This window comes from Sturnira hondurensis, unplaced genomic scaffold, assembly GCF_014824575.4.
Source record: "Sturnira hondurensis isolate 20B ecotype Veracruz unplaced genomic scaffold, ASM1482457v3 Scaffold0014584, whole genome shotgun sequence".
Taxonomy (NCBI): domain Eukaryota; kingdom Metazoa; phylum Chordata; class Mammalia; order Chiroptera; family Phyllostomidae; genus Sturnira; species Sturnira hondurensis.
Genome location: NW_028087215.1, coordinates 2,127,935 through 2,140,577, shown reverse-complemented (window position 1 = coordinate 2,140,577; position 12,643 = coordinate 2,127,935). Strand labels below are relative to the sequence as shown.

At 39.8% G+C, this 12,643-nt stretch overlaps 2 pseudogenes; one reads left to right on the top strand and one right to left on the bottom strand.

Annotated features, from left to right (window-relative positions):
* Nucleotides 1-8,616: 8,616 nt before the first annotated feature.
* LOC118999129 (uncharacterized) lies at nucleotides 8,617-8,783 on the top strand (annotated as a pseudogene).
* Nucleotides 8,784-10,752: 1,969 nt separating this feature from the next.
* Nucleotides 10,753-11,628, bottom strand: LOC118999116 (keratin, type I cytoskeletal 18-like; annotated as a pseudogene).
* Nucleotides 11,629-12,643: the final 1,015 nt, after the last annotated feature.

The window sequence follows — 12,643 nt, the reverse complement described above, 5'->3', positions numbered from 1 at the left end:
CCTTCACAAAAATTGCAAGATGATAAAGGTTTACAAAGTGATAAGGGGTTTTTGATTTATCAATAATAGAAATAATTCCGGGTAGATGTATTTTACTAGGCCTGGAATAAATTCTATAGTTTTTTTGCCATTTCTTTCCAAGAAGAGGAAAATTAATAAACTTGGGAATAATTGCTATTAATACCATCAAATTCTCCCTTCTCTTTATATTTTTTCCTTCTCCTTAATATCTGATTATTTTCTGGCCTCATGTTGCTACGAGCTTGGAATTCACTGGATCCCTACAGAAGAGAGCATTGCTAATGGGGCAAAATCATGTTGTTGGATGAATTTGATGCAGCTCCCTCCTCCCATTAGCCTTTCTACTGGTAGCAGTTTATTATGACATTACTTTGCTTATTTTCATTCTCCAGATTGTGGCTTCTGGTAGGAGGAAGCTTAGTGGCCAAGCTCATTGACTTCGTCCACCCTTGGCCTATGACTTTTCTGTGCTATTTACCCTCCCACCAGGAATTGCTTCTGTTGAAAAATAAAGGGAGGGAGAACAGGGTAGTGGAGAGAGTTGTATTTTTGACTGAAATACGCAGAGGCTCCGAACCAGGGAAGCAGATCTCCACGACATCTTCCCGAAACCAGAGAAGTTTTTCATACGTGCAGAGGAAAGAAAATGTAGCATGAAAACTGCTAGAGTGGCAGCTGCTTTGGTTTAATACATATGGGTCAGTGGGCTGTAGGGCAGTGCAAATGCAAAGATCTCAAAAAGGAAAGAGGCTTATTACCATTTCTTAACAAAATGTTAGATTTTGGGGAAAGACTTTGAAACCAATCGCAAATTTGCAAGTAAATTGCTCTAAAGCAGATAGGATCCTGACATATATCTTGATTATTGGCTACTTTGTTCTGTCCTGTACTGTTCTGTAAACATTTGATGAAGCCACAGTTCATTATTTACTTTTCTTTGATCTCTCCACCAGCTAAATATATTTGTGTTTCTGTTTTCTTTGTGACTTTGCATTTGTGCAATCTGGCATTGGAATTTTGCTGTATAGGTGAGTTTGACTCTTAAAGGGGAGAAAGAAAGGAATGTGGATAGCCTAGTCCCAAGTATGCTGTGGTTGAATAGAAGGAAATTCCAGGCTAGTTTTTTTTTAATTGGGATACTTTTTATATAAAGTATGTACATTTAAACAATATTTTGTTTATTTATTTCTAGAGAGAGGGAAAGGGGAGGGGAGAGGGAAAAAAACATCAATGTGTGGCTGCCTCTTGCACTCCCCCCTACTGGGGATCTGGCCCACAACCCAAGCATGTGCCCTGACTGGGAATCAAACCGGCAACCCTTTGGTTTGAAGGCTGGCACTCAATTCACTGAGCCACAGCAGCCAGGGCTAAAGTCTATAAAATTTTTGCAAATATTTTAAAGTATGTATACATGCATTTAACCACTGCTAATGAAAATACAAAATATTTTCAGTACCACAGAAAATACTCTCAGATGTACCTGCTCTGACATTACCTACTCCCAAGAATAACTCAGTTCTCATTTCCATCCCCATAAGTTAGTCTTATCTGGTCAGCATTTTTCCCCATTTAGGTTGAAGCAATTGATAGATGATCTATCAATTATAATACTCACCTCTTCCTTTGCTATTTTCTTTTTTTAAAATTTAATTTATTTATTTTAGACAGAGGGGAAGGGAGGGAGAAAGAGAGAGAGAAACATTAATGTGTGGTTGCCTCTCATGGTATCCCCCACTGGGGACCTGACTTGGCCAGCAACCTCGGCATGTGCCCTGACTGGGAATTGAACCAGCAACCCTTTGGTTTGCAGGCCGGTGCTCAATCCACTGAGCCACACCAGCCAGGGCATCCTTTGCTATTTTCATACCCAATTTCTTCTTTTGGCCGCTTTCATTGGCTACTGTCTCCTCCAGAACAATGTTATATAATAATGGTGAGCGTGATCATCATTGAGCTAACATTTAAATGTGTGTAAAGTGATCCAAAAGACTATAAAATATGCTTTCTTTAAAACCACCATAGACAATATATTTTTAGAAATGAAATGACATGAAGTCAAAATGCTTCTTGAAAGGGTATCCTATGTGTTTGAGTCTTTCAGATATTTGTTCAAATGAATCTCTTCAGTGATTCCTATCCTGACTGCTTATTTAAAATTGCACCTCCCTCCCACCTAGTTGCTCCTGGCCTCTTTCCCTGGCTTATTGTTCTCCATACCATTTGCCACAATTTTCCCAGCTACGTATTTCACTTACTTAATTTTATAATGTATGTTTCCCTGCACTGGTAGCAATAGCGGGAACTTTTTTTAAAACTTATTTTATTTTACTTTTTGGTTTACTGCTATATCTCTAACAACTAGAATGATGCCTGGCACATAATAAATGTTCAATAAATACCTGTAATATTTGGATAGATGAAACTTCCTACGGAAACCAGGAAAGGCGTTATAAGAGAGATTTCCTTGCCTCCAGTTAGGTGTCAATATAGAATAGGAATTATCTGAAGAACTAGGTAGGATTAAAAAAAGTTTTGTGATAGCATCACATTTAAATTTTTGCTACATTGTTTTTCCATCCCTAGTGATGAACAATAAATATGAGTCTTCAAATCCTAGTGGGTCTGGGCGGTGGTGGTAACCACCACAAGGACAGGGTGGTGGTAACTGTGAAGAGAATAGGCTGAGATCTGAGGCAGCAGGAATTCCCCTATAACTCCCTGACTGGCACCCATTTTGAACAATGACCACAAAAGTATTTCACTGGGAAGAGAATTCACCAGGACTCCTTGAGCTACACAGTACAGTCTTAATATTGCCCAGCACAGATGTCTTTTTCTTTGTATCTAATTTAACATAAGAATTAAACATAGTGAAGTTCTTTCACTAAAGCAGGGAGACACTTCATCCTTAAAGGAGATGGTTTAGGCCCAGGATGTAACTATTAAGAAAAAGAAAGGAAGAAAGGGAGGGAGAGATGGGAGGAAGGATACTAGGGAAGGAGGGGAAAAGAAAGGTTGCGGAATTCAAGCAAATTAGCTGGTAAAATTTTGTGCACTTTCTGTGGGAAAACTGTTCTGACAGCCGCAGTGTGGGGAAATGAGTTGCTCAGCAGTGACTGGTATAAGTTCAAGGAACAAGAAAGACGAGTTACTGCATGCTGGCACATTTGCCTGGCTAGAGCTTGGTAGTTTTTTCTTCTGAGTTTTAGTTTGGGTATAGTGTTGATGCCTGTCTGTAATTGTTGCTCATCACAGGATGACGATTAACCTGAACCTGAGGACATGTAATAAGGCTTAATTAAGAAGAAGAATCGGGCATCTCTAGCTCAGAGGCACTCTTCACAATTGTGCTATTATTAGCACTCTGATGAGGCTAAATTTAGACTAGAACTCTATTTCCTGATGGGAAAATAGGAGGTTACTGCATGTAAACTGAAGGTAATCACGAATGTCAGCCTGCTATTGGATTCACAACGTTTTCAGATCAAAATCGCAAGAGTCACATGTTATGATCTTGAAGTGGGTTTCAAAGCAGTCTCTTGTTCATCAGGACTGGCCTCGTTCCTGCTTGGGTTGTGATTCCTGTTAATGTATTCTGGTCCTTCAAGACTGACTTCTTGGTTCGATGTAGCCCCATTGGTTTGCTTTTTCTTTTGTTTCCCTTGCCTGGAAGATATATGTGATAAAAATATTGCTATAGGCAATGTCTGAGATTTTGCTGACTATGTTTTTTATTCTAGGATTTTTATGGTTTTGCATCTAACAGTTAAGCCTTTGACCCATTTTGAACTTATTCTTGTGTGTGGTGTAAGAAGGTGGTCTAGTTTCATTTTTCTGCATGTATCTGTCCAATTTTCCCAACACCATTTATTGAATAAACTATTATTCAACATAAGTGCTTATGTGCTTGCTTCCTCTGTTGAATATTAATTGACTATGAAAATGTGGGTTTATTTCTGGGCTCTCTATTCTGTTCCATTGATCTATGTGTATCTTTTTAAAAAAAATTAAATCTTTGTTGTATTTTTTCATTACCATTTAATTCCCTTATAATGTATGTCTGTATTTATGCCAGTACCATGCTTTTTCAATTATTATGAACATATAGTATAGTTTCATATTAGGTAGCATGAGTTCTCCAATCTTGTTCTTCTTTCTCAGGATTACTGTTGCTATGCAGGGCCTTTAGTTGTTGCATATAAATTTTTAAAATATTTGTTCTAGTTCTGTGACATATATCACTGGAATCTTGATAGGAATTGTGTTGAATCTATAGATTGCTTTGGTAGTATGGATATTTTAATTATGTTAATTTTTCTCACCCATGAACACAGTATGCTCTTCCACTTATTTGTATCTTCTATTTCTTTCCTCAGTGTCTTATAATTTTCTCTTTTTTACGGTTAATTCTTTCTTTATTTATTTATTTTTAAATAATTTTTAAACACAGTTTTCTGTCTTATATTCCCAACACTGCCCGCCCCCCTCCTCATGCTCCCCGCCTCCCTCCCATTTCCGCCCCCCACCTTAGTTATTGTCAATGTGTCCTTTATACTTGTTCATGGAAGTACATCCCCTTTTCCCCTATGATTCTCTCCCCTCTCCCCTCTGGACCCTGTCAGCCTGTTCTGTATTTGAGTGTCATTGGTCATATCTTGCTTGCTTATTTGTTTTGCTTAGATTCCTGTTAACGGTGATATCATATGGTATTTGTCTTTCACCACCTGGCTTATTTCGCTCAGCATAATGCTTTCCAGTTCCATCCATGATGTTGCAAAGGGTAGTAGTTCCTTCTTCCTTTCTGCAGCATAGAATTCCATTGTGTAAATGTACCATAGCTTTTTGATCCAGTCATTTACCAATGGGCATCTAGGTTTCTTCCAACTCTTGGCTATCGTGAATTGTGCTGCTATGAACATCGGGGTGCATAGGTTCTTTTGGATTGGTGTTTCAGGGTTCTTAGGATATACTCCTAAGAGTGGAATTGCTGGGTCAAAAGGCACATTCATTTTTAGTTTTCTTAGAAAATTCCATACTATTTTCCATAGTGGTTGTACCAGTCTGCAATCCCACCAACAGTGAACTAGGGTCCCCTTTTCCCCACAACCTCTCCAGCACTTGTTGTTTGTTTCTTTGTTTATGATAGCCATTCTGACTGGAGTTAAGTAGTATCTCATTGTGGTTTTAATTTGCATCTCTCTGATAGCTAGCGATATCCAGCATCTTTTCATGTGTCTCTGGATCCTCTGTATGTCCTCCTTGGAGAAATGTCTGTTCAAGTCCTTCAATGTCTTATAATTTTCTGACTACAGGTCTTTTACATCCTTGGTTAGGTTTATTTCTACACATTTTATTCATTTTGTAGCAATTGTGAGTGGGATTGTTTTCTTAATTTCCCTTGCTGTTAGTTTGTTATTGGCATATATAAAAATGCAACTGATTTCTGCATATTAATTTTGTCTCCTGCTACTTTGCTGAGTTTATTTATCAGTTCTAGTAGTTTCTTGGTGGAATATTTGGGGTTCTCTATGTATAGTATCATGTCATCTGAAAATAATGACAGTTTTACTCTGTTCTTTCCAATTTGAATATCTTTATTTGTTCTTCTTGTCTGATTGCTGTGGCTAGGACATCCAATACTATGTTGAAACTAAACAGTTTTTGCACAGCAAAGGAAATCATCAACAAAATAAAAAGACAACCCAGAGAATGAGAGAACATATTTACCAATACATCTGATAAGGAATTAATATCCAACATTTATAAAGTATTTATATAACTCAACACCAAAAAACTAACAATCTAATTTAAAAATGTGCGAAAGACCTGAATAGATACTTATCCAAAGAGGACATACAGGTGGCTAATAGACATATGAAGAGATACTCAACATCAGTAATCATCAGAGAGATGAAAATTAAAACCACAATGAGATATCATCTCATACCTGTCAGAATGGCTATCATCAATAAATCAACAAATGATAAGTGCAAGTGAGGATGTGGAGAAAGGGAAACTCTTTTGCACTGTTGGTGGGAATGCAGACTGGTATAGCCACTGTGGAAAGCAGTATGGAGATACCTCAAAAATTAAAAATGGAACTGCTTTTTCGCCCAGTGATCCCACTTCTGGGACTATATCTGAAGGAACCCAAAACACTAGTTTGAAAGAACATAAGCACCCCTGTGTTCACTGCAGCATTATTTACAATCACCAAGATATGGAAGCAGCCCAAGTGTCCACCAATAGATGAGTGGATAAAACAACTATGGGACATTTACACAATGGAATACTACTTGGCAGTAAAAAAGAAGAAAGTTTTCCCCTTTGTGACAGTGTGGATGGATCTGGAGGAAATTATGCTAAGTGGGATAAGCCAGTCAAAGAAAGACAAGTACCATATGATTCACTCATCTGTGGAATCTAATGAACAAACTGAACTAACAAGGAACATGGAAAGAAATTCCTATGTGGAGAGCAGGATGACAGCGAGTGGAGTGGGGTTGCTGGGGTAGAGAGAGTAAGCAAAAAAGAAAAAGGACTCATGAACAATGAACAACAGGGTGGTGATTGCTGGGGGAGGGGGTATAAGGGGACTAAATAATGGTAGTGGAAGAAAAGACAATAAAGATTAACTTAAAAAGAAAAAAAGACTGATGACTTCTTCAGAGGAGTACAGGAAATGTAATCCCATCTTTTTGTCTCGTCATGTCTCAGAGTCAAGATTTTCTTACCATGTGCCCTAAGGTACTTCATGATCTCCAGCTTCACTTCCTACAACTTTGCGCCTTGCTCACGGTGCAGCAGACTGGCCTCTGTGATTCCTTGAATATGCCAGGCATGCTCTAGTCCTGGGCACTCTGCCTTGCTCGTCATCCTGCCTGGGGGCTTTCCCCCCAGATCTCCTCCTGGCTCACCCCAACATCCTTTGTCTCTGCGCAAACATCTTATTAAACAGGCTTTACCTGACTACCCTGTCTAGAAACACACCCCCTTCCCCCTGCTTCTGTTTCCCACTATTCCCTTTCCGCTGCCTTGCATGTGTTTACTGTCTTTAGCATCACCTGACAAATCATACATTTGTTTATGGTCTGTGTATCTACCTTCACTGGAATGTAAGTTCCATCAGGGTAGGGGCTGTTTTGATCACTGCTGTGTTCTCAGTGCCTAGAATGGGATCTGGAAAATGAAGCCGATGCTTGTTAAGTATTGGTTGAGTGACTAAATGAAACTTCTTTAATCTGGGTACTATAATGTGCAGGTTTGTTTGTTTTCTGTAATATACCCAATTCTTCTGTGCCACATGGAAATGTATTTGTCACTTAGCACTAGTCGTAGTTTAATGTTGTGAAATGTTTTATAAATATGAACTTTTTAGAAGTTAAATATAATAAAATATATGTGTATAAAGTTGATTTATGAAAAATGGCCCTGGACTTTTCATGGAGTATATAATTTTAATTTCTATCTTTTCTTCTTTTTACCCATCACATGCTATTACGTAGACAAAGATAAAGGCCAAAATAAGATATACTCAACTTTTTCTTATCCAGGCTACTGAAGAAGCCACTTGCTGTATTTAGTTTGTCCTTGTTTTTGTACTTTTTCCGAGTTACAAGGATCAGTGTTTTGGTTGAGAAAGTTTGATTGTAGGATACATAGGAGAAAAAAGGAAACAAAAAAATGAGCATCGTAGCTCGTGGTTTTATTATCTATTCTGCTTAACGAGGCCTAAGAATTCGAAAGCTTGATTTGCCATGGATGATGCTCCTCGTTTTTCTCCTATTGCACTCCCTTGGTTTCTTGTTTCTCCCAAGGAAAATAGACAATTGGGAGTTTTATGTACATTAGCAGACAAAAGAATTACTGCAAATATAGCCAATAACTAAATATACATTATTTAGAAAAATCAGTACAATGTATTTATGTTAATTAAGTGTGAGTCTCAAGAAAATACATATTCAGATAAAACGTGTCTTCTTTTCATCCAATTATTTGGAAAGCCTTGGTAAGAAAGATGAGATTCTAGAAACTATAAGGAAAAAATGATGTATTGTATGTAGGAAAGATAACATGAGAAAAGATTTGGGTATAGGAGTACTATGGTCCCATGAAGCAGTTCTGGAAGTTATGCAACACATTATCAGCATTCAAAATGCATCAAACTGTCTTTGAATGCACAATTAGCATACATCCATTTATTCACTTATTCTTTAATTATCAAACATTACCTGAATGCCCACTGTGGGCCAGGATTTTTTGTTTGTTGTGCATTTAATAATGCAAAGCTGAATAAATAATAGGGCCCTGCCCTCAAGATGCTCACAACCTACTTAGGGAGAGAGAAATATATTGATCAGTAAGTGTAATGAGTTGCTTAGACATCCGTACAAGATACGGAGGAAATGGCAGAGATGGGAATTACTGCCCGAAGCAAGCTGGGCAGAGTTTGAGGGGACCTTGGAGTAGGGGAATCTAGGAAAGACTTAAGGAAGATATCTTGCATGGCAAGTAAGAGTTGGAATGATGCTGAAAAATGCAATTGGTACAACAAAAGAAAAAAACTGATACATTAGACATCATCAAAATTATAAACTTGTGCTTTACAGGATGCTGTCAAGAAGGTGAAAAGACCTGTGATGTACAGTCCCTTTCCACAACACTGGAGAGAGCCGGGCCTTGAATCTGCGCCTGCGTATTCCTACAGCTTCTCAGAGTCCTTTGGACAATGACTAAGGAGACAAAACATGCAGGAAACATTTCTAGAAAAGAAAAAGAAAAAAAGTGGGTGGGGGGCGGAGAAAGAAAAAGAAAAAAGAAAAGGAAAAAAAAAGAAAGTGAAAAGATTAGCCATAGAATTGGAGAAAATTTTTGACAAATCATTTATCTAATAAGGGATTTGTATTTAGAATACATAAAAAACTCCTACAATTCAACAATAAAAAGATAAATAACCCAATTTAGAAAATGGGAAAAGCATCAGAATAGACATTTCTCCAAAGAAAATATATAAATGGCTAATCAGCACATAAAAATGAATAGTGTCATTTAGCCATCAGGAAAACACAGACCAAAACCACACTAAGATAATACTTTATACCTATTAAAATGCCTGTACTCAGAAAGACAGGTAATAACAAGTATTGGTAAGAAGTAATAAAATTGGCACTATATTCACAAGTTTTTCTCACACTAAAGGGAGGGGATCACTCAGTAAGTCCTCACTTTGTATCAGCTGTGACTTTAAGTGAAACGTAGAGTGAAACCAGGTTTAGTGCAGGCAAATTGATAGAAGTAAGAGTTAAGTTCCTGGGCCTCTCATCCAGGTTGTAACACGGGGTCGTTTTCTAGGACCTGTTGTGCAGAGCTTGTGCTTGGGGGTGGCAATCAAGGGAACCTACCACAAACTCTGCCCAATTTCTGTTCATCCTTTTGTTTTACTACCTAGGAGATGTCAGCAACTTTATATTCCAAATCATGAATTAAGTGCTTTCAAAATTTTGCCATTTATATTTAACTTCTAAGAGTATTTTCATGTTTTATAAATGCTTCAATTTTTTTTATCTCAGATAGCTTGTATGTAATAACCTCTCTTATCTGAGGTTAATTTTTAGTGAAATTTTTTTCCTGTACCCTGCACTATTTCCTCATAATTTGTTTTGTCTTGTTTTGTTTTTTTTCCTCCTGTTTATGTTTTAGTCTTTGACTTTTATGTTAGAGATCGTCCTTAAATGTCTAGTGACTCTTGATTGTCTGCTCATGTTTAAAAGTGAGTTACAGGGAAGACGATTAGAAGCTCAGTGGGCTGGTACCTTGCTTGGCTGTACTCTGCAGTGATTGGACAGGGATGCGGCTGCCTAGGGGAGTTAGGAAGGGCCATCTCTGGTGGTTTGTCCAGGGAAGAATGCTCTTCCTTCTCGCAGGGACAACTGTCAGTATTCTGGGAGCTGAATAGAGGGAGGGGTTCTGTAATTCAATGTACTTATTTTCATTTAATCCTCTTGCTTTCAGTATGGACCCTCATTCCTGCCTGTGTCTGCGACACAGCTGCTTTCATGTCTTAGGGAGTACATCTGTCCTCAGCCAAGGAGTTCCAGTTTCCATGGGCTGAGGAAGGATATCTTGAGATCTAACTTTCTAGTAAAGACTTTTAATTAATCTTCTTTTTCAGCCACAAGGAGGGACAAAACCAAGATTAGTGTGGCATGAAGCTTACATAAGTGAAGGCTTCCCCTTAAAGAAAAAAATACAAAATTAATGACTGGGCTTTGGCAGATCCCTGTGTAAGAGACTAAAACTTGGCTGCAGTCACTCCTCACGTCTGCTCTCACGTGCACTAAGCGTGCCTTCAGGCTTGCAGTGCTCGGGTGGTGCGGTGAGTGGTTTCTTCAATCTCTGCCCAGCTTAGTCAGCTTCACTTTTTCATCCGCTTCCTACCCTTCGGTTTTTGTTAACACTTCTTCATCCCTATTATTATTATTGCTTTTCCGTGATCTCTGAACTTTTTATCGGCCTCCTGTCCCCCAAGGGATGCTCCATTTCCATTGTCTTAATACCTGAAAACTTTGGTACCATGGATCTCACACACCACTTTGCCAGTCTGCGGGTGGGGGTCTTTTGGATGGGTTGTGTGGGGGCTGTCATCCAGGGAGTCTCCAAGTCTGATGTCATCCCCTTCTGTCTGCAGGCTGTGGTCTGTGGTAATCCCAGCCCCCAGCTTTGACCTGATGTTCAGCAGGGCCTCAGACTCCTGGGCCTAGTGCTGCCCCCTGCCCGGGTCTGGGCCCGCTCTGACTGCAGGTACAGCAGCATCCATTGAGGTATCCCATCTGAATAACATAGCTCATCTCCACCTCCTTCAGGCTGTTCTCCAAACTGGCCTTCAAATTCTTCATTGAGTCCAGGTCGATCTCCAAGGAATAGACCGTACATCTCAGGTCTGTGGGTGTCATCTCGGCAGCTATCTCAGAGGTCTGTGAGGTGCCCACTGCGGTGCTCTCCTCAGTCTGCTGGGACCAACGCTTGTTGAGCTCCTCTCAGTTCCTCCGAGCCAGCTCATCCCATGGGGCCCAGATAACCTTGCTGAAGTCCTGAGATGTGGGAGCATCCAACTCCATGGTCAACCCAGAGCTGCAATCTGGTTTTGTGGACCATTTACTTCCTCCTCATGATTCTTCTTCATGAAGAGCAGCTCCTCCTTGAGAGCCTTGATCTGTGTCTCCAGCTGCTGAGAGATATTGGTGTCATCAGTGACTTTTCAGAGCCCATTGGTGTCAGTCTCTCTCCACAGACTGGCACATGGATAGCTCCATCTTATACATGACTCTGAGGCCACCAGCAGCAATTTGGGCATCGCCAATCTACAGAACAATGTGGGCACTGTCCACAAAACTTGCAAAGACCTGAGCCCTCAGCTCCTTGATGATCTTCACATAAAGCCCCCAGTCTCTGACCTGGGTCCCTTCTCTTCCAAATGCTCTCTAGTCTCGGATTATCACCCTCCAGGCTTCTCACCCTCTCAAGGTAGAAGGTCAGGTGGTCATTCAAGCATTTCATAGTCTCCTTCTTGCTCTTGATGCCCCCTATGCCCGCCAGACCCCTGGCCATCCCCACTGCCAGGCCCCCAGACCTCCAGCCACTGCACATGCTGGTGGGGTGGCACACAGAGATCTGGGCCCGAGCCCTCTGTGCCTGCACAGATGTGCCACATCCAGTGGCTGGGCCGTTCCATGGAGCTCAGGGTTCTGTAGTTTGTGGAGAAGTTGGAGTGGGCGCTGAAGCTCATGTTGTTCAGGGAGGAAGGTGAGAAGCAAAGACTCAGGTTCTAGCAGCTGTGAATCCCAGGTCTACGACTCAAGTTATAGACTACTATTATTTTTGTTATGTTTTTCTTGTGAGTTTTTAGGAGGCAGCAAAAAAGAATGAGATTATTTAATTCACCCAGTTTAGATAGAACTTCCATAAACTCATTTGAAAGTTGGAAGAAATCTCAGAGATCATTTAATTCAAAGGTTTTTAAACTGGATTTTAGGAGGTTTAGAACCATCTTCTCCTCAGATTATATGCAAAATTTTCTATGGAAGTCTTGCATTTGTTTTCCTGGGGACAGGGCCTATATCTCTTGTCAGATTCTCAAGTGTCAACATTCCTCAATAGCCACAGCTGAGGAAATGGTGGTTAGGAGAGACCAAGGTCACACTTCTCTGTGATTCTGTGTGTCTGACAAGAGAAAAGCCTTGATTCTTAGTAGGGAGGTCAACTAAGGGAAGAGTTTTTTAAGCTGCGAGCTTTCTGACCACAGATCTCCTCAGCACACTCTGAGGTGTATAAATGTGGACATGGGCAGAATCTTTGCTCTTCCCCACTTGAAGTTCTTCTCCCTCATTTGATGCTATTGGGTTGGCCAAAAAGTCCCTTGTGATTTTTCCATATGATGGCTCTAATAGTGCTTGGTTGTCTTCAGCTTCATTTGAATCAATTTTGTCAGATTGTATTGTGACAGCTGTCATATCAGTGTGCATTTTAAAAAAAACCAAAATGTATTGAGTTTTTGTTTAGCCATTTTAATATTGAAGGTAGAAGAAGATACTCAATGTTTTTGGTGTATTATGTTTTATTATTT